At 41.6% G+C, this 22,548-nt stretch overlaps 1 protein-coding gene across 1 annotated transcript in view; it reads right to left on the bottom strand.

The window, feature by feature from the left end:
- LOC109625159 (tyrosine-protein kinase CSK) overlaps positions 1-21,135 on the bottom strand; it is a 43,384-nt gene extending 22,249 nt beyond the window's left edge. Inside the window, exon 1 of the mRNA XM_069539953.1 lies at positions 20,869-21,135. The gene's annotated coding sequence lies outside the window, so the exon portion shown is untranslated. The remainder of the gene's footprint in view (positions 1-20,868) is intronic.
- Positions 21,136-22,548: the final 1,413 nt, after the last annotated feature.

The raw sequence follows: 22,548 nt of genomic DNA, 5'->3' as shown, positions 1-22,548 counted from the left end.
GTGTGCTTGCATTGACTGTATTCGATAGAATGCTCTGCTGGCTTATTTTGCCCCAGCACTGTGGGAAATGTGGAGTCAGAATCAACTCTTTTGTCAGACTATACTTTTTATTTCATCTCTAGCTCTGTGCAGTGGTACTCCTACTGCATGAATGCAATGGCCTCAATTAGATGAACCGGGAGCTTGTATTTGTGATACAAAGCTATTACAAGTCTGAACACAGCCTTATTATTTGTATTCGAACCAAGATCAAGGACTTGCTCAGCACTTGACACCAGCACTTGATTCTTTTGAATAAAAAGTAACTTCACAGCTCTTCATGTGTTAAGGTCACACATCAAAGTCTACAGCTACCAGATGTTCCAGGCACAAGTGAAAGTCACTTCCTTCTCCACTCTGCTCGGGTCCTAATTTTCTCTGTGTGACAGAAGCTGCTGGTGACACTGTCATGGCAACACACCCAGTGATGTAACAGTCATCTTTTGATATAACGCTTCCCAGAGTGCAGCACTGCCTTGTCCTTTGATATGACAGCGATATCATTACTGTTCGTGTCTCACGTGCTAATTTCACTATCACTGTGTGCTAAATCACATTGAATTTATAGAAATGTTAGTGTTGTGTTTCTGTAATAATCCATCATCCACCTTCCGGAACCTGAATGTTGCTGTTTTCATCGTAAATCGGTGAAAAAGCACCATACGGAATGGAAGTTCTGTGTTTTCTATAAGCCATCTGGGTTCCCTTTGAAAGCTACGCTGGAGTGTGATACATACGAGTGCTCATCATATCAATTTCTATTCCAGCCTGATCACACCTCATCAGTCATTCATCAATCATTTTACTTATTTAGAATTTTACACCATAGACATACAAACTGCTCTGATGCTGGATGAGAGATTTGAACCAGTGACAGTACAGAAGAAGACAATTGTATAAAAGGTCAAATTACATTATATACATATTTTTCAAACATAGTTTTCAATTAGTAATTAATTAATGTAAAAACAGGTGAAACATCATGATTGACAGCAGGGACTGACTCACAGATGCTTGATTGATCATTATTGTACAATGGGAGGAAGTAGGAGACATGTTGTCCATCTTTATTTACAATATAAGGGAATTACTCAAATATTTGTTACTTGATGGAGCCTCTGCTCTCCATATTTCTGGTTTAGTACTAAATTACAGTTTGACATTTAACTTCAACTCAAATCCAAGTTTGATTATCTGACAGTCAATCCAAGAATCAAAGTGCTGTATTGGACATCTACCACGTGAAAGCAACTCAGAATGTTTAGCTGGTTGTTGCTCTGTTACCTCCTCCTGCATGAAAAAAAGCTTCTGACAAAGCTTTGGGTTATGTAAGAAGAAGTCTCTGAGGCAGGCCCATGGGCCATTCACAAATTACAGTGCCACTAGCACAACATCTACAAGTGAAAACTCTACACTGACCTCTAAAACTCCCCAACTTGACATGTGCCGGATATATATGTCATCATTAGTCCTCGCAAAATTCAACTTACCGAGCCAGCATTAGAAAAAAGATGATATCCCACTTAACAAGGGACGGTGCTAACCAGTAAACAACAAGTTTTTATTGTAGAGTGAACTGGCAGTAAAAAGAAATGGGGGGGAAAATATGGAAATGTGACCTACTGGGTATGCAAATATTCAGTATAAGCTCACAGGACTGCATGCTCTGCAAAGAGGACAGCATGGAACTGTCAGCAACACATGACTTGCGACTGCACAGCATTTCCCATAAGCAAAGTACTTGAGAGCAAACACAATTTGCAACAGCATATATTTAAAATTAGGACTGCATTGTGTATACAACATGACGTTTATCAGGTGGTGGTCATGGCCCACAGTGATACCTTGTTGGGAAATATGCAAATACAGATGTGTGCTAAAAAAGTCAGGTTAGATATTTTAGTGTTGATATTCTGCACAATTTGCATTCTAGCTGTCAGTGTTTCACATTAATATCAGACATTTAGCAGAGGCTGAGTTGCAGTGAGGGGTATTTATACATTTGTATCATTGGGTCTGTGAACCACAGGTGACCCTGGCTCTTTTCACCACTCCTACATCTGTAGGCAGCAGATCTATTTTTTGCTAAACCAGCTTCCATTCATTATCTATATCTATAAGGGACGCTGATATTGGGTGAGAGGCACAATCCCAACTGACAAAAAAAAACAGTCACACTCACGATCCAGAGTCGACGGGAAACTGGTAAAAAGTTGTGTAAAGGTTACAAAATATATTAACTAACAGGTATGGGAAAATATTTATTAAACATTAACCAGCTTGTATGAAGTCAGGATTCATTTTATGGTGAAAACCTATGACACCACTTTGGGCCCATCATTTCTACTCAAATAACTACTACTACCGATGTCAAATCAACTAGTGCAGCACAAGGGTCCGGGCAGGTCCAGATTTCACTTGGAGATTATTGCGAGTAAAGGGTCAGGTCCAGTATAGAGCCTTTTGGGTGAGGATTGGCAAAAATTGACCCATTCGGGACTTTGCTACGATCAGCGAAGAGCCTTCAATTAATCAAACCCATTGCTGCAGGAAGTACAGTACCTGGAAAAAAACCTACACACACACACAGGGAAACTGCAATTGAAATTCAAATGTTTAATGATGCATTTCATTTGTCACTGGCTTTATCCTTACACACAAACAGTAAAACAAATATAACACTGAAATGACAATATAAAAATAAATGTGATAGCGTGACTCGAACAGTCACATGGTTACATCAAAGTAGCCACAAGCAGACATGGCAGCCTTTGCGTGCACCTTCGCTCGAGCCACCCGCATCAAGGAACCATGCAGGAAGTAGGCTTCAAATGAATGCAAATGCAGAAGGATAATGTGCCCAGAGATGGAGGCAGTATCCCTAGACATTATTAATATGCCTCGGTGTCCTCATGTCCTTTTCATGTGGATGAGCTTTCTCCCAGCGCAGCAGGTAGCCGCTACTGGAGCCTCCACATGCTTCACTGATCACATGACTCTGACAGAGTCAGGAGTGCAGGAATAAAGCAAAAACGTCCACACAACACTGGTTCTCCACCACACCAAACTAAAAGATCACAACACAGTGTATAAAAGAGATATGAAGGAGATGAAATGATACTTTAAACAAAATCTGTCCCTCTGGTCATTCATATCAAGATTTGTAAATTACAAACAGATGACAGATGATCTCATCTGTTTTGTCTTCTTGAGACTACAGACACTAAGGACTAATGTTTAATTGAAATCATGTTCTAGATGATTAAATGTATCCTTCATTGATGCTTTTATGATAGAGCTGTTTGCTGCTAGATAAATGACAGCAGTTATGCAATTAAAAAATATGCCGTGGTAATTGGTTATTTGCTGTCAATTTTTGAGCACAAGCTGTGCTGGTAAACATGGAGAGAGGACCAGCTTCTGATGTTAATATAAAGTATTTAAATATAAAGGGCCCATTCTAGGGTAAAGAACAACAGACTAGTGAAAACATCACTAGGATTATTTCATATTCACCTTCTGTCAATAGATCGCTTTCACCTAAATTGTACAAACTACACCACCTAGAAGTTCGTTAAGAAAAAATAAAAAGGGAGGATACTTTAAATATGGATTGAAAGATATTCTTGGGATAGTACCAGAGAAAAGTTGAAGGAGGAAACTAAAGTCGTTTAAGTACCCTGGTACGAACAAGAGCATGGAAGGGACACTGAAATCTCAAGCATAGCAGAGAGAGCTGCAAGGGATGGTAAATAATAAAGGAGATGATAATGGCATGAACGAAGTTAAGGGAGTCTGTGGCTTGCCCAGGCTGTACAACTGTGTGAGTCTGCCTCTGCCATCTGCCACAGGAAACATTTCTCGTGAGCTTCACCTTATTTTAAAGCTGTGGTGCCGTTTTCACCGTCCCACTGAAACTCTTCTCCCTGTTCGTCTTTTCTCTTCAGAGAAAGACAGATGGAAGCAGTCTTCTGGATTGAGGTTTTTCAGCGGTCTTTTAAACAATTATTTAAACATTTAGTACACTAAAACTCTGCCCAGCACAACCATAGACTTCTAGCATCCACTAGTCACTGCACTAGAGGGAGCAGATTTATATGCCTTGCTCAAGGGTGTCATGCTGTTAATAGTAATAATAGTAGAGGAGAGTGAGAGTTTCCTCTATGCAGATTCAGCAGATGGATCAGAGGTTTGAACTAATAACCTTCAAAGTATGATTCTACAATCCTAAGACTAAAGGTGGCTTTATCGTTAGTGAGGAGGAGCAGGACAAATTAATACCCGGTTCAGTATTAATTTGTCCTGCTCCTCCTCACTAACGATAATGAGACATGATGGCCTGACAGTTTTAGAATCTGCTTGAATAAATCATTTCTCATCCATAGAGATGTTCCACCATTGGCATCAGTTGAAGGAGTAAGGTATAATCGGTGTCGGTCGGGAAATGGTATCGGAACATTTGTAATCATCAATGCTAGGAAGTGACAAAATAACACCAACAAAGAACACCTAAAAGGCTTAGTGGCCCTATGTTACAGAATAAAGACTGTTTATGCAGTTAAGTATGAACAAAAACACACAAGGCTGCAAACATTAACCTTATGCAGGTCAATTGTCTGCACTATAGACTGAAGGTTTAAAATTATGCCAGACAACAAAAAACACTGAAATTCTGAATTGAACACAAGAGAAAAAAAACACAATGGCACCCTTTCATATCACACCCTTTCTTTGCGGTGGAGCAGAGGAGTCATGTGCATGTTTACAGCAGTTGTCCCCTATTTTTAGCAAAGTAAATGAAAAATAGAGTTGCGTGACAGATATACGTCTCCGACCACAGTCAGACAGACAGGCAGACAGGTGGGTAGACAGCCAGTCTTCCTCTCTCCGGCTTCCCTGACGTAACAAGTGACGGACTTGGGCTCGCCACTCATGACAGATTACAAAAGCTGGGAGGCAGGAAGTGGAAAAAAAGAAAGGAAGAGGGAGAGAGAAGCGCTCCCCCCTCTTGAGCTCTGGGAGGCTGCTGGACTGGAGAAAGCAGAGGGGAGGAAGGGTTGTGGTGAAGGCTTATTGTTTGAGCCCTGTGTGCTGTGGTTCCAGTTTCAGCGCACACTCATCTAGCCCTGGCTATTTATATCCTCTCAATATCCATGCAGGCGGAGGCAGGCGGAGGAGGCAGGCAGCAGTCGTTTTTATCATTGCATATATTATGAAGACACTGCATAAAAGAGTCTGTCTACTGGGGGTCTGCCTGCTTGTATTATGTTTCCTACACAATTTTCCACATTCAAATTTGTGTGTTTTTATATAAAGTGAAGAAAAATAAGTCATCTAACGCACATTGAAATCCCTTTTTTCCTGTAATGTTAGTGGGACTCAAAAACAGGATTAGGTTAGGAGTGGGAGTAGCTAACCCGAACAATGTATCATAGCATTTTGCAAGTTCTGGGCCTTGTCAAGACAGATCGAAGAATTACAGCACCAGAGATTGAGAAATACATTATTTTAGTCCCAAGATCAAAAGATGCCGAATCCAGCATTTCCCATATTGCAACTCAACAGCATCTCCCGTGACCATCAAGGTTTTTGGAGTGGCTAACTCCACAGTGGTCTTCGTCGAAAATAAAACTTTAAAAATCTACAGACTTGCCCGTAACAAACCTTTGTAATTTGTATTAATTCCTCACAGCTCATGAAACTAGCCGTGGAGTGTAACATGGCCAATATGGGGCTATTGTCTGGTGCTGATGGCAATTAAAGATAAAACGAGCACTGGTTTGGGCCCATCTAGGATTATAATCCAGATATGATAGACAGTTAATCTATTATAGCACACTATCACATGAAAATTTGACTCATGTCTTGAATCACAGGATATGAAGCTTGTCACACATGTTTATGATGAGCGTTTACTGGTGAAGGTTAGGTAATTTACAGAGAAATTTAATCATCCTCAAATGTACTCGAAATGCTGGTGTGTATGTGTCGCTATACAGACTTGGCTCCATTTATCCTTTAGCTATTACAAGCAAGATGAAAAGGAAGTCTTTCTTCTGATAGAGGAATGCTTGAGTGTGTGTTAAAATGCAGAATGAAACAGAAGGATAGAATTACTGAAGGACTGTGGTTGAAGTAAGTAATGGTATGTTGAGGCAGATATACGCAAAAAAGTGGTGACACGGTATGTAGGAGGAGGGGATGCAGGCTTTGAGCCCAAATGTTGGGGATTCTGGGAAGCTTCGTGCTCTTCTGACAGGATATCTGCCTGGATGTGCACACGCAGGCACATACACACTATCAGCCCCAGCTTATCCTGTCAATGTTACTGAACTCACCCTGAACCACAGAGGCACACACAGAATGCCCTCATGTATATACCGTCACTTTCATACATATGCATATACACTCTTCAACCGTGGCCTGATATGTATGCTGTCCCACAACTACTGAACTGGCTTCAAACATCCCATGGGCGAGCGAGAATGAGTGAGGAGGAAAAGGAGAAGCTGTCTGCTGTCCCTTTCATGGCCTCTCCTCCTCCTCCTCTGAAGGCCACACATGACAGCTCCTTCTTACAGATAGAAGGAGGAAGAGTGGTGGCAACGCAATGGAATGAAGACACAAAAATATCATTAGCAGCAAGCCACAGCAGGGTGCTGGTACAATATGGCAGCGGCATTAGTGGTGACTGGAGCTCCAAATCTCTTTAATAAAAGAAGCATTCAGTGACACCATGGAGAAAATTCCCACTCTGTGGACTAAAAAGAGCAGATTTTTTTTTTTAAATATTTTGCTTAATTATTTGTTTTACTGTTTAGTTATTATAGATTGCCTGGGCAGTAAGTACTCCATAACTAAGAAAGAAGTTGCCTCTGTGCTGATCGAGTGGTTGTAGACACAGACAAACCTGAACCAGAGCTGTACTTTTGAATGAAAAATGAGATCCGACATACCAGTGTTTGGTCTTATCAACCGGACCAAAGTTTTGTCAGGTCACTCATTAAATCTTGGGTTGGTAATCCAGGAAAAACTATCAAGAGCAGGCTACACTATAAAAATATGCAACAGTTACATTCCTCTCCATCACATCAGCCATCTCGTCAAAGCTACGCCCCCAAAGCACATGAACATGCACTGACTGACACCTGCTAGAAGACGACTGATCATGAGCAGTGAGAGCAAGGGCAAGGGCTTAGTGACAGGTACACCAGCCAGTCATTTCAATTGGACCGAATGAAATGACTGGTCATGGTTATTACAGTTTGGCCACAGAAAGGGTCTTTCTTTCTTTTTTTTTTCTCCAGACGACTTTATTTGTTGAAGACTTTCAGGAGTGTGGAGAGGGTTTCAGCAAATTGTTGTGTTTCTGAAACACTTGTTACAGAAACAAATGACCAGCTTTACCTTCATAGTTGCACATTCATTATCGGCTTGGAGGTATATTTCAGGCCCTGCTGGATATATTTTCTAACTGCAAATTATCCCCATCATTACACTGTTTTGTTCATTCTTGTAAGGAAGCAGATTTGAATTTCAATCAAGACTTCACAGGGAGATAGAATGAAAAGGAGCTGTGAGATAGACACGGAGAGACAGATAGGCAGGGGGATTTAGAAACAGATATGTAGATGACACAAAGTGAGGGAGAAAGAGATGCTATAAAGGGGTGGTGGGGAGTGGTGTGTGTAGTGGCTGGAAGATGGAGACAGACATGGAAGTGTTGAAGTCTGCTTGGTTTCTTTGGCGGAGGACTGTATCTGCTGGTTCTTAATATTAACAGCAGTCATCTGTCGGTTCCAATGCCAAGCATGAATAATAGAGGCTCAACCTAACTATGTCAGCTCTCTGAATTATTAATTCACAACCACAGACTTGCATTAGCGCTCAGTGTGGGGCCCTCTCCACTGTGAGCTGCAGACACATGCTGTACGCCTGCTTAAAATGATCCACATGTGCATCCTCACACACAGGAAGTGACCATGTGTGTCTGCAGAACATGAACAGAGCCATTGAACGAAGATTCTGATATGCACAAATACTAACTGAGGGAATGTGAAATTGTTTATCAGACATTCTAAATATAGTGATAGAAAAGTAGTAAGGTATTTGCTTTCCCAAATGTATGTGAGACCAGAGTGATAAACAACTTTCCTCTCAATATGTAGCAAAATAATTTGTTAATAATCATTACAATTTCAGCCACAATAGCAAATCCCAAGAGCCAATGTTAACTGGGTCATTAGTTTCCTTTCATAGGCTGAGTTAAGAATTGTAGCCTAATTAGCTGAGAGGAGATCTGCCTGACACTGCTTTGACAGCATGTTACACATTGTGTATCAGTAGACGTGAAAATGTGAAGCCTGGGTGTGTTTTTTATTTGGATCTGCACCAAATTGAACTTTTTTTTTTTTCTCATCGGGATCCATGAATTATTCAATTAGAAATCAAACAAAATGTTTTCAAATGCTGCAATGTAAAATAAAAGTGAAATAGAAGCATCCTGGAATTTGCTCCCATCCAGATCAGCAGGAATTGCTTTCGTAGTGTTTTGCATAATCCAACTAACAAACAAATAAATGTCGAAGAATATCATCCTTGTTTTATTTGTGTTTTTTTGCACATTGAAACACCAATTTTGAACAAATGTCTCCACTAATTAACACAATGTTGAACCTTTTCCTGAATGGTCATTAAATCACGTTTTTTTCAACATTACATTGCCTCTTGAACTTCCTTTCATCAAGTTGGATTGGCCGTGGTATTCATTTGTTGCATGCAGGTCGCATATACAGACAGATGCTCACTCAACTTTAGTGGTTTCAACTTAAACAGAAGGGAGAGGACAGAAAAGTGAAGGGTCAGATGCACAAAAGCGAGAAAATAGGGCTCCTGTGAAATCCACTGTGCAATTCAAACACTGTCTACAAATGGCATAAACTAAAAGAACATACTGCCGTGTTCAAGTATATGAATGTGTGTTACACAAAGTGTGTTGTGTAGGTGGAAAAACTGCATTCAGACAACAAATCCAAATCCTGTGTTCACCTGTGGATGAGGACGTTGGGTGATAAGGTGATGGTGTGGGTGAGAAACCCCATGTGGACACTGAGGCACACACGAGGCATCACAGAGGAGAGTATCTGCGAATGCAGAGGCAATGTTTGCAGAGGCAGCAACTGCAAATCTTGCCTGCAGAGAAGAAGGCTTTGGGATTTCTTCAGTAAATTCACAGAAGCCTCACACACACAGTGCATGCAGTGATAACCCTGTTCACACTCGCAGCCCAGGGAAGGCAGCTTTTAAGAGAATGCTGTGCAAATGGAGTTAAGCAGTATGATCCTGAATTCACATTACAGTACATTTTCAATATTTGCTTGTAATAAAATAGCATACATCACGATAGGTAACTGTGGAACTTAACATTTGAGTAGAATGTGACATACTGCAGAAAACGTTCTCTAACTGAATGTACCCTCTCGCTCGGGCTGTGCAATATGATCATTTATATCATACTATGACTATTGTTTCATATTAATCTCTATCGTTTATTTCCTTGTGCAACAAATCCCACTCTTTATGGTAATATTTCTTGCTATTCGGATAACACTGTGTTTTTCCACAGGGCACACAGGCAGCAAATTTGCATGAAGTCAACACAAACAAACGTGGAGTGTAGGTGACATAGAACAGATTGATTCTGAACGGGATTCTGATCTGCCAAGAACAAGAGGGGGAGACTGATCCCCACACCAGACTATGAATCTCATTTACGACCCACACAAGCATCATATCAAAATGTACAGAGTCTATAGGTGACAGCCACAAGTGCAGTCGAGAGCTCAGAACAAACCTAGGTGTTGCAAGAGGCTTTTGCCTGTGACACAACATGTGGCAAAGAATCCTGAAGACAAGAGGAGACCGTAACATCTGCAAAGACCTTTTCTCAATCTTGATATAAACTGTATCGGGATGCAATCATATTGCACCACGGGACCTCTCCCTACTCACTCTGCCTACATTTGCATGTTCATCTGGGAGTTTCGTAATATCTAAGGACCATTGTAGGGTCCCGTGGTAAAATTAGGACTGCTAACACTTGTCGTTAGCAACTGAATCACAGGCATGAACACAGCAAAGACATACACACATTAAAGCAAGTTAGAGTACTGCGCACTGATTCGCTAAAAGAAAAAAGATGAACTTCCAGAGATTTGACAATAGAATTTTTATTTTATTGAGGGCAACCCTATGAGGGAGGAGAGCGTTAATTACTGCAATAACATCTCAGTGACAACATTAAGAGGCTCCTCTGCCAATATCAACACAGTCCTCTGGTTACCCGACCGAGCTGACTGGGGGAGGGATATGTGGCACCAACCACGAAAATAATCTAAAACCCAACATTCATACAAACTCCGCCCCTTACTTGACACAATGAGGTTAACACTGAAACAAGGCGAGGAATATGCAGGGAGGGGTCCTCGTTTCCTAAATGGTTGGTACATTCTTACGTTCCCAGGAGACTCAAGATGGGGTTTTGCTGAAACTTGAGACGGGTGGTTGTATTTTCCTCCGACACTGACCCCCTCGTGGTCTACTCAAATGCTTGGACATCGCCACGAATAGCAGATAATCTCAGTGTGGGTGTGTATGACCAAGTAATAGTATATGGATCTGAATGGGTGTGGGTGAATGAACATGTGTGCACATAACTCGATGGTTAGAGAGCTGAATGAGACGTGTGAAAGTCAGATGTGAATGTAGAGTGAGTGGGAGAAAACAAGCTAAAGTCAACAGGTTAGCAAAGCGCCATCAGCTGTAATCACTACAAACACTCGACTGCATTAATTGAATTTCCTCAACTGCTCAACACCAATTCTAGTGTGAATTGAACTGAAAGTTCTTAGAGGCAAAGAGAGATCCAACCACTTGATACAAACTTAAATTTAACATTCATTTACATGGGAAAAGAGCAGAGCCACAAAAACATTTTCTTCACTGAGGATTTGTTACAAAAACACAATGAAAATTTTACAAAAATCAAGAAAAGGAGGAAAAAATAAACGGAAATCTACCAGAGCTAAATTGATACTTTCAAAACATTAACAGTGCCTTAACAGTGCAACCTGTACTTTGTTTTTTTTATAAAAAAGCATAAAATGCAAGCATATTGACTGCTGACAAGTAAACCTAACTTAAATATACAAATATGTGCAAAAGTCACATATTAAGTCACATAATAGATTAAACCTAACCCAGTTACAATAATGTAATAGTAAATAAGAGTATCAGTGCTAAATACAGCAAAATAGTGGGGCTCCAAATTTGTTATCAACCGTCTTTCTACAGCTGGGGTCATGGATGCCCACAGCCCCGACGATGTGCTCTGCATAAGGTAGTACAAACAGTAAACGCATCCTTCTGCTTTAAAATGTATCCTGTGCATCGCTAGGTGAGGCATTAAGTTTGCAGTGTTCCTCCCTTTACACAGAAATGTTTTAAAAACATTTGCTGCATGTCCCTGTGTGAAATACAGCCACACGTTCAACCTTTTAGCTTTGGGTGTTTTGTTGTCATGCCGAACTGTAGACTGAAGCTACTTGCTGCCAGAGCCCTGTAGAGTGTGTGTTACCATCAGAGCCTTATTTTAATGCTTAATGTTAACAAGCAGCATATCTGTAAACAGGACAGCTATTTCAGCACAGAGCTCACTGAAATGAGGTACCGAAATCTGCACTGAGATCTGGTCCAGCAGGTACCCGCTGCCGTATAGGAACCAGTACCTGATTGGCAGAGGATTTTGCTACCCAACCCAAGCCTCAAATGCCACACATCAAACATCTGTGTTATGAAGGCTGTCACCTGATATCTAAATTTATCATGAAATTAGATGTATTGGGATCCACCTTGATAGAAACAACAAAGCCTGTATCAGGTAGCAATTCAATATTGATTTTTTCAAGGCCTACACTAAGCAGAGGATAGAAAGGAACAGTGTGTTTACGTGTACCCACAACATTCACAAAATGAGCTTTGTCCTGGATTAGATCTTTGCTGGTTGTTTCATGCAAATGCCCTTTAAACTGAAAACTGTTTATTCCAGGGAGCTGTTAAGAAGAAGATTGTTCTTTAATACTTATGAGTATTTCTGCTGAGTTCACTGGTGGCGTGTTACTTTAATACCTGGAACTCCATGGAAACAGCACTTGCACTCGATCAACAGTCCCAGTTGTAAACAACATTTTCATTACAGCCCATAGCATAATGGTTCATGTCCATATAAATACCAATATACTATATTACTGGCTAGAACATAAAGAAGATGATGTTGAGTGGGTCTATTAAGTTAAGAAAGAAAGAGGGCCCTCTTACAATCTACCTAAAGGATTTCAAAATACAGCCACCTCCAAGATGTAATCCTCACACTGACAACACCAAGTTTTAACCAAACGTTTTCTGGCTCATAAGCGTTATATTTGTGGTCCGTTTTAATGACAGTGATGATACCAGCCAGGAAAACCTGGTCAGACTTCCACTTTCCGACCAGATGCCACCTACTCCTGACCAACAACTATGACCTGCTAAATGCTAATGCAAAAACAAACAGGTGTTCCCTCACAGACCTCCCCCAGGCAAAACACTGAACTTCTGTGTTTCACATCCAGCTGTTTGTGTTTCTTATAAGGACACATCACTACAACTGTTGTACGACACTGTCAACAATAAATATCTCTACACTGCGTAAATCTTCTGCCTCAATCTCTCATTGGAAAAACATCAGGGGAAAAAAGTTACTTTCATTTAAAAGGTAGCCTGAGGGGAGTTCTATGCAAAGACATGATCAAATAAAATCTTACTTTAAAAAGGAAACCCAGTATTAAAGTAGACCTAATTCAGGTCAGTCTCTGTGACGTCATCACAGCCGACATGTTTGCTGTTACTGTATCTTTGAAGTTGATCTGACGGCTCAATTTCACAAAAATATTCTGGAGCACACTGAACAGCAGATAAAAGAGGGACCACTGGAGCCTCCCTGCTGAGAGAGAACTGATCGTCACCAACATCATCATCAGCGATTCCTTCTGAATTCTTTTCAGGACAGTCACGATACAGCAGGAGGTTTTGTTTCTCTATAAACAAAGACAAATTCCTCTGTGGACTTCAGTGAACTAGGAAAGAGGTGATCAGACAGTGGGTCTTTGGTACTTTCTACTTCCTGCTTGGCTAATGAACAGAGAAACCTGATCCTCCATATATGCACCTGACATTGTGTATGTGACAGAGCACAGCTCTCCAAAAATAATGCAATAAAATGATCTCATGTTACAAGGTGGTCTTTGTCGTTGGATGACACACAGATGTGTCTTTTACTGTTTATGTATGCATGTAATATAGTAGGTAGTTTCTTTCCTTCTGCTCGTTATTTCAAGTCAGTTCTCGCCCAGCCCTAAAGGCACAGACTGATGTCATTCATAGGGCTGTAACCATTCTCGAATCGAAATCAGTCAAAATACACACAGTTTTGGTTCTTAATACACCAAGTCGGTACCGCAAGATGTCTCCCTGCACAATCCCACTCGTGCCACAGCAGCAGGTGCAGCCTGTTGCGTGTGTCCAATCACAACCCTGCATAATCTCAATAAACACAAAGCGTGGAGTGTGGTGGTCAGAGAGGATCTTCTGTTTTATCTTTACAAAAGCATGTTGTCACCACTCAGGAGCAGATTAGGATTTTATTATTATTTAAAAAAATGTTTTTTGCTGTATCTGTTTTTCATAGTGTGAACTGGATTGAACTGAACTATGTTGGGCTTGTGGGGGGGACTGAAACAGACTCAGACCCTCACCTCTTTCTTATTCTTTGGTATATGATTGTTGTTCTTGTAGTTTAATGTGAAGTTGAACATGTTCTTTAGTGTTCTTCTCTTTACTGTTCCAAATGTTGGTTTTTTAATAAAACCCAGAAAATGTCCCCCCGCTTTTTCTAAAGCAACCACAACAACGATGTGGAGAATCGTTACAGCCCTGGGGCCTCATTTAGATAACAGTGCTTAGGATTCATACTAAATGTGTATGTTTGTACAAAAGCCAAAAATGGCGTACGCAAAAAATCAGATTTATAAGACCGTGAGCATGCACACCTGAACGAAATGTTCTCCCTATATACCAGTCCATCTGGAAACATTCGTTCTTGGATCTGCCTCATATACCGCCCTCTGCACCCCCACATTCAACTATAACTATTACTATTCAACTATGGTCAATGCAAAACGCCTCATGAATATTAAATTGTGCTGCTGACCAATGGGATTGCACGGTGATTCACGGCATCAAGTGACAAGAGGAAGCAAAACCTTCTGACACATAGTGAGTGATTTTATGGGACAGCAGTGATGTCATTAATAAAGAAAATACAGTGAGAACGATAGAACAGAACCTGAAATAAAAAATTGTCTAATCTTCACACTGACTGTGAGGGAGCTTGTATCAACTGTTCATATTTTAATCATGCAAAACTGCAGGATAATTAAATTCAGAGCAGATGTGGTGTCCACAATTCATAGAACTTAACAGAATTATTATTATATGCTTGAGTTTGTACTGTGATGGTTCGGTCTCGTCGGTCGATCTGTGTGATACTGGACTCAGTTCAGCAAAAAGATCCAAGAGCACACATCTGTAGAATCTATATCAGCTGATCAGTCATCGTCATGGGACAAAAAAATCTTTGTGATTGCTGAACCCTCATCTGAACCCATCAGGCAGCTCTACGCAGTGTCACCACAGTATTTATATATTGAGATTAATCAGACCAATTACTTCAAACATCAGTGGATTCTAACCTCCACTCTGGGATATTATTTGAAAGTAAGAAGTTTGAAAGCGAATAGTTTTTCTTAATTTTTTGTGAGTGGTCTTCAGTGCGCTCTGTGCTCCTGATGGCACAGTCACGTTCACTGCAGCGATTTTACACACACTCGTTCTTAATGATACATGCACAGTGTAAGAAGATATTATTAAAAACTACTAATGGCTTGGCTCTGCAACTCTGCTGTTCGATGCTACCTGAATGTAATTTGCCGTACGTTTTTAACTGAAGGTTCTTATGGAACAGTTTTGTCGTGCGAGCGCAACTAAAGCTGTTGGTTTTAATGTGAATAATGAAGTGGATCAATAATCTGCCTCAGTTCACCACCTCACATCTGCATCGTCATTTTCCTGTCTCCAAAGTGTTCGTACGCATGGGTCAAAGTTAGCGTTGAAGTGCACACATTCTCCTGTCAACTCCCAACGCTTGCGTGAGAAGTGGCGTACGCAGGTTTCATGTCCCATTTTGTGCGTACGCAACGGTTACAAATCAGGCCCCTGGTCATTCAAATAAGAGACCATTGTGTCGTGCTGGTTCGCACAGTGGGGTGCTCTGGGTATAGAGGCAGGGTGGTTAGCGAAGGACGGGCAGGGACCAATAAGCTATAATAAAGCTGGTGACTTGGCAGTTTTGGTTGATTTATGATAAGGGCCTGAGGAATTCTTCACTATGCCATTTCTAAATTATTACCTCAGGTAAAAATCGTTATGTGGATAATAAAACATTTCAGCTGCAGGTTACAGGAGCTTGTGGGGGTTGTCTGGCTTCCGCCTAACAGATCAGGCATTGTTATTATTACAGCAGGCATACTGCCACACCGAGATTTTAAGGAAAAAAAACACACTTTGACTTTTAGTCAGTCGTTTTTTGTGGACAGTTGAATTATCCTTAAAAAGTATCTGCAAAGTCTTTAAAATAAGGACAATTCTCCGTGATGCAGAGACGGAGTCCCTACAGTTTGAACACCACCACAGTTTCACCAGCATCAAACTGTTTAAAAAAGGAAACAAAAAAAAGATATGAATTTGTCTGAAATGGCGTGTTCTAGAAAATCTTGGATTAACAATGTCGCTGTGTGAAGCCCTTCTCAGTGGACAGCTTTTGGACGCTGTGGGTGTAGTGCAAGACCCGGCATGTGTCAGGCCTCCGGCTCTGCTCATTGCCCACATTGTGCAGCCAGCCAGCAGGCGTGGCGGCAGGAGCCTCCCGGCCTTCAAGGGGCTGCCTAACTGACCACTCGCTGACCAGATGGAGAGGCCACACTGAGTTTGCACGCAAGATGGCAGCTACAATGCCACTATTCTACTGAGAAGCATGATCACCAGGAGGGAGGGTATGAAGGGGGGGGGTGCCCTGATCACAGCTCAGCGGGCGCCGCACAGACATGAAGAAGTAAGAATGACACTTAAAGAACTCAACTCAAACTGTGAGAGACTTTAAGACTATAACCTTTGTTAAAATGGCAAAACAGAAATAATGACTTGGTGAGTAGATTAGTCAACTATGGGAAACTATTGCCAGCATTTCCTATTATTTTACATTCCATGTTTTACACAACTCGTCGACTAATAAAGACAGTAAATAAGAAGATGAGTAATCATTAGTTGCATTACGGACAATAATCTGATTAGGTGGCTTATTAGGCCTGTCCTTATCAGGAAACGGAGAGAGAGACGGTAGTGTCTGGTATACACAAATAGACAAACACAAAGGGCGCTTTGATCCTCGATCAGCTGAAACAATGCAGCTGTTGTACGGCTCACAACAAGTGTGTACAGTGCTACAGATGCACCTATTCGGTCTCTACAGTGGTTTAAAAAGAGGAAGCAGTGCAGGTGCAGTGCAGATCTGCTGTCAGTTTCATTTTCCATCACTCTTCCTAAATAAGTGGACGGTGGCACTGCTTGCCACTTTGCATCCGGCAATGTCAAGAAAAAACCTGCATAACTCAGAGTGTGCATATATCTATCATATACAGGGACATACGCTATATAGTACACTGAGTGTTTGTGTGTGTGGGTACAAAGGCAGAAGGAAATAGTCTTTTACAGGTATGAAGTGACCCAGGTTGCTGAAATGCAGGCGATCATGTAGTGAATGGACTGAATGCATCTATGCAGAGTGACACAGCCTACAGTGCAGAGTGTAAGTCTTGCACCATCTGTGATGTCCTGTTGCTCATGAGTGTCAATATACTGTTAAGCTCTGCACCAAAGTCACCATGATAAATCTCCACACTGTTGTTGCGCTTGCTGATTAAAGAGACAGTGGGCATTGGAGAAAATAGGCTGGAGGGGGAAAATGAACTGAAGGCAGGCATTGTGTTGAGGTCAGCAGGGCCTTGGACAGGCTTCAAATGTGTGATGAGATGGTCAGTGTGCAGACAGAGGAACCATTACTTCCCAGCCGAGTACATAAGACACACTCAGAGCTTAACTTAAGACATTAGCAGCTTCTCGACCGGACAGGGCTTTTTTTTTTCTTTCCTCAATGCAACTCATCACTAAAAAGAAGAGAGCAGACATGAAGCCAGGCCTCCAGACTTGTCCTGTCACCTCTAGTCCACGTCAAGCTTCACCTCGATTAGACTACTCCGATCGAGTCAGTGAGACGGCGAGAGCTATTGACAAACAGAAGACAAACAGGCAGAGAAAGAACTGACTTCATAGATGGAGAGCTGCATGGTCTCACTACACAGGCACAGAGCTGAGTCACGCAGTGTGTACAGGACTGGGACAGTGTTCTGAAATAAAACAATTTGTGCTTTTTTTTTCCTGCATAGAAAAGACATAAATTCACACTCTTCGAAAAAAGGCCCTTTATTGCCACCAATCTCATTAAAGACCCTCATGTCATTATGTTGGACATCCTAGCATGACGACAGCAGGTTAGCCCCGACAGACACAGCATATGGATCTCTAACACGTTGCAGTCTGGTTCACCAGATTCTTTTGGGGATAATGAATGCCAAGCTCTCACACCCCCACTTTGCCCCAATTGGATTTCTCTGATGGAAAACCCAAAGCCACCTTGCTGCTACATCAGCACTCACCGTTATCAACATGGCATTTAAGACGGGTGGGCTGCAAATAAGATCTATTTTGTACCAACTTGTATAGCTGACTGTTGGTTGGGTTTTTAATCAACCCAAGTACAGAATATACAATCTAGTTGCAATCCTGAGGACACATTTGCGCAAGTGAGACTGTAAATTACGTAATTATATATCACAGTTATCTATCATAACATACTCTTCAATTGTTTCTTCATCCAAGTTATCATCAAATCATCATTATCACACAAAAACCATTTATAATATATATATATATATATATATATATATATATATATATATATATATTTATAATATATATATATATATATATATATATATATATATATATATATATATATATATTATATAATAGCTTAAACTAACAAGATCTGATGGGTTGGTACTTTAGATTTTGAGCAGTAAGATGTCACACAACATGTAAAGGCCCGGTTATAATGTGCTAATGATGAGATCTGCTCAATGCAGAGACTGAGAGTGATAAGGTGCGTCCCTATGTAACAATACACTGCAGAAGCCACTTGGCTTTGTCAGTCATGACACAGCTTGTAAAGGTATGTACAGTTCAGCATTTCACTCAGACATTTACCTTCAAACACTGGCCGAGCAAATAATCAAGGCCAGAGCAGCTGGGAGAACAGGCTTCATGCTGCTTTGATTCATGAGATACCGTTAACATTTGACAATAAAACAAGCTAGCTCTCATACATGCACTGGACTCCACAGATACACCGTATTTTCTCCGGAGGAGTTGCGTGTCTAGTATAAAGTCCGTAGAAATCCAGACGAAGTTGATGTGTGAACGCAGAAGGGGATCCCCCACTGGAGTGAGTGGGGAGATGATGACGCTTCTAATGTGCGACAGACGCAAAAATGAAGAAAACAAATATCTCTGGCGGAAAAGCAGTGAAACACACACAGAAGACATCAACGAAGATGTTAAGAGAGTTTGTGGTTATAAGAGTTGACGACGGTTTCAGGGTGCTGTAAACAAAATCACATGATCTACACAGCAGAGTTAATACGTCATCTCCTGCCTCCTGTTCCACCTCTCGCCTGTATAAAGGCTGATTCATGCTTCTGTGTTGAAGCTACGCTGTTTGTACGCACATAGCCAATGCAAGGGGCAGAGCATTTAAGTTGTGTGTGAGTCAGGCGGCAATTACCCTGCTGAAACACTAGCTGTGGTAGAGTTTCTATGCTGGTGTTGTGTCTTCCAGTTTCTGGTTTGCTTATTTAAAAATTCTCTATTTAATTCAGAAAAAGTGTTACTGAGTGGATCGTGTTGGAGTTGGACCTTATAGGTGTGTTAGAGCAATTACTTTTTCTTAAAGAATTGCAACGAAGAAAAAGAAAGACATCGTCCGTGTTCATTCCTTCAACTCAATTTAAAATGGGGGCGAGTCGGCTGGAAATAGGATGCCACCAAGCGGACCAATCACAGCTCTTGCGGTCTGCTTCGCCTCGATGCATAATTACATTTTTGGGGACGTGCACGTCAGGGTACAGGTTAGGGCTCTGTGTTGGGTACACGTCTAAGCGTAGGCTACAGTGTAGCTTCAATGCAGAAGCATGAATCGGGCTTTACGCAGAGGATTTGATGCCGTTGTGAACGCATCCGCTCAGAGAACCTCCCCCTGTGTTGTGCGAAATGTGTGAAATTCAGACTCTGGGTAAACTCTGTAGCCAATTGTCTGCATTTTACCCAGAGGTCATGTCTGAAAATGGATTTAGTGTGTTTCATGTCCCTTAACCTGAAAACCTGTATTTGCAGGCATGCACCCTGTCTGAGTGTCCTTAAGCAAGACACTGGAGCTCTACCTGCTCCAGGATAGTGTTCTTTAGTTTAACCTGACCTCTGACCTCCCTCTGGAGCAATGTAAGAGACATAAAATCTATATCATATACAGCATGATCACAGTATGATCTGCTGTTTTTATCAACAGGAAGACTTGTGTGTTGCACTTTAATATGCTCAGTTATATACACAGACACACATTCACCAACAACCAAGATCAGCGCTAAATGATGACCATTAAAACAGTATCAGTGCTGATCAGTGTCTCCTCGAGGTAAAAGGCTGAACCTCAGCTCCAGCCCTGTGTGTATTATCGGACAGGACTGTCCTCAGTTCCCAGTAAAATACAAACCCATGAACAAGGCCACACCAGAGCAGTGTCACAATCTACCATGCACATGGTTCAATGATACGCTATCTGCCTCTCTCCAGCCAGCCCCGCAAGCTTTTAATAAACCCCCAAACAGTGCATCCGCCTGTGACACAAAGCCGGATAGTTTCCTGTTTTACTGACGTATAGCTTCATGTCTGCACGTCCCTGCAACACCAGACTACACTGGATCCCACCAAAGCCACTGTGGATAGAGAGGAGAGTCACAGTGGGAGGTCAGAACCAAAAGGCGTTAGCCACCATCGAGGTGTCCGATTATGGAACCAGTTGAGCCGAAGGGGGGTGACCCGCAGGTTTTGTGCAAAAATCGCCAAAGAATATAAGAGAACATGAAAGCGAACAAGATTAATACGGATGAACTAAAGCCGCGTTTAGTTTGTGTTTACTAAATAAAAGGGCTACAATCTACAGGGAGCTGGGTATAAACACTGTCCGATATTGGATCTCGTTGCATTGTATGGTACCTAGCAGCTAAGGCTAAGGCTCTCAAACGTTTCACGTTAGCTTCTGTGCAGAGAAACACCAGAGTAGCCTGAGCCGAGTTTACAGCGGGTACTGGTGTAAAGTAAACATCAAGTACTCAGTCACAGAGACCCTCAGACTCTGTGTTCACCACCATCAAGCTGCCCAAGCTTTAAAAAAAACCCCAGCAAAACAACGGAGACAAAACAGCGGCTGCGCTGTGGCCAACTCACCCGAAACACACCGGAGAGCAGTGGAGCAGATGTGGCTGGAAACTAGCGGCGAAGGCCCATCGGGGAGAGTCGGGCGGTGAGGGGGCATCCAGCTCCAGCAGCGGGGAGATATCACAATCCCAGACGTGGCTTCGCTTTGACGGTTGTCCGGACACTATCCGCATCTGTGTGTGTGCGTGCGTGTGTGCGTGTGCGTGTGCAGCTCAGTGAGGGAGGCCTGCTGCTGGAGGAAATGGTCTCCGCTCCGTCACCGCACCGCGCATGCGCAGTGGAGCAGGCAGAGCCACGGGGGCGAGCAGTGTGTGAGCGCAGCCGTGTGGCCAACAGGTGGAGGACTGGTTACTGCAGCACGACCCAGTACTTTATACCAGGTATACAGTATCCTGTATTACACCAGGTATACACTATCCTGTATTACACCAGGTATACAGTATGTTGTTTTATACCAGGTATACAGTGTGTTGTTTTATACCAGGTATACAGTGTGTTGTACTATACCAGGTATACAGTGTGTTGTTTTATACTAGGTATACAGTGTGTTGTACTATACCAGGTATACAGTGTGTTGTACTATACCAGGTATACAGTGTGTTGTACTATACCAGGTATACAGTGTGTTGTATTATACCAGGTATACAGTGTGTTGTTTTATACCAGGTATACAGTGTGTTGTACTATACCAGGTATACAGTGTGTTGTATTATACCAGGTATACAGTGTGTTGTATTATACCAGGTATAAAAAAGGGCTGCTAGAATGTGCACAATACATTTAATGCCAAGCTATTTATATTTATTTCACACACACTCCACTCCACATTTACCAGTAAATGATATATGGACATTATTTATATAGAGCTCTTCCAGTCATAACAACCACTCAAAGTGTTTTACAGTACAAGTCAAGTTCACCCATTCAATGGCTCCATTAAGAATTATATTACTGCAAAACTATCCCTGATGTTTATGGATCATGTGAATTACCAGTGGTTCAATCTAGAACTAGAATGTCACTCAGTAGAGCACATGACTCTGCCAAAACTGAACAATCCTATGACTGTCTACTCCTTATGGTAGAAATGTTAACCTTGGATCGGTCCCTCAATCTGCATCTACAGCAAATTTCAATGTGTTCTTCCTGGGCTCAGGCCCCATCACTGCAGTTTACTGGACATTGATTCATTAGTTTTTTTTATAATCCTATAAACAAACAAAATAATTCAGGTGAAAACATAACTTCCTTGGGGGAGGTAACAAGAAATCATATTTTATAAACTGATCATGATATGTATATCTCAATATCCAGAGTACTAGATTGTGTTCATAACTGATTTGGCTGCAATGCTTCTTACCCATGAAACTCCAGAAGTGTTTTGTGGACTCAAACACCCCTCCATCAGCATAGCGCTGAGTAGACAATGAGTGAATTTACAGTTTTCTGTGAACTATCCCTTTAATGTTCAGAATGCTTATTTAGAGTGTTGTAGAAAAACAAAAGATTCAGTTAAGTCTGTTCTTCTCCCCTCGTCAGCTTTTCACACCTGGTTTTAGGCAGTTTCTGTTTTTTCAGAAAGCTATAGAGATAATAGAGGACATTTCTCACATTTCATGAGCAGCTGTCATCTGGTTTGACTAAAATTTCTTGACTCCTGCTTACAATTTCTGCCGGTACAAACACTGG

This window comes from Paralichthys olivaceus, chromosome 1 (genome assembly GCF_024713975.1).
Source record: "Paralichthys olivaceus isolate ysfri-2021 chromosome 1, ASM2471397v2, whole genome shotgun sequence".
NCBI lineage: Eukaryota > Metazoa > Chordata > Actinopteri > Pleuronectiformes > Paralichthyidae > Paralichthys > Paralichthys olivaceus.
Note: the sequence above shows the minus strand (reverse complement) of the source record. Positions and strands in the feature narration are given on the sequence as shown.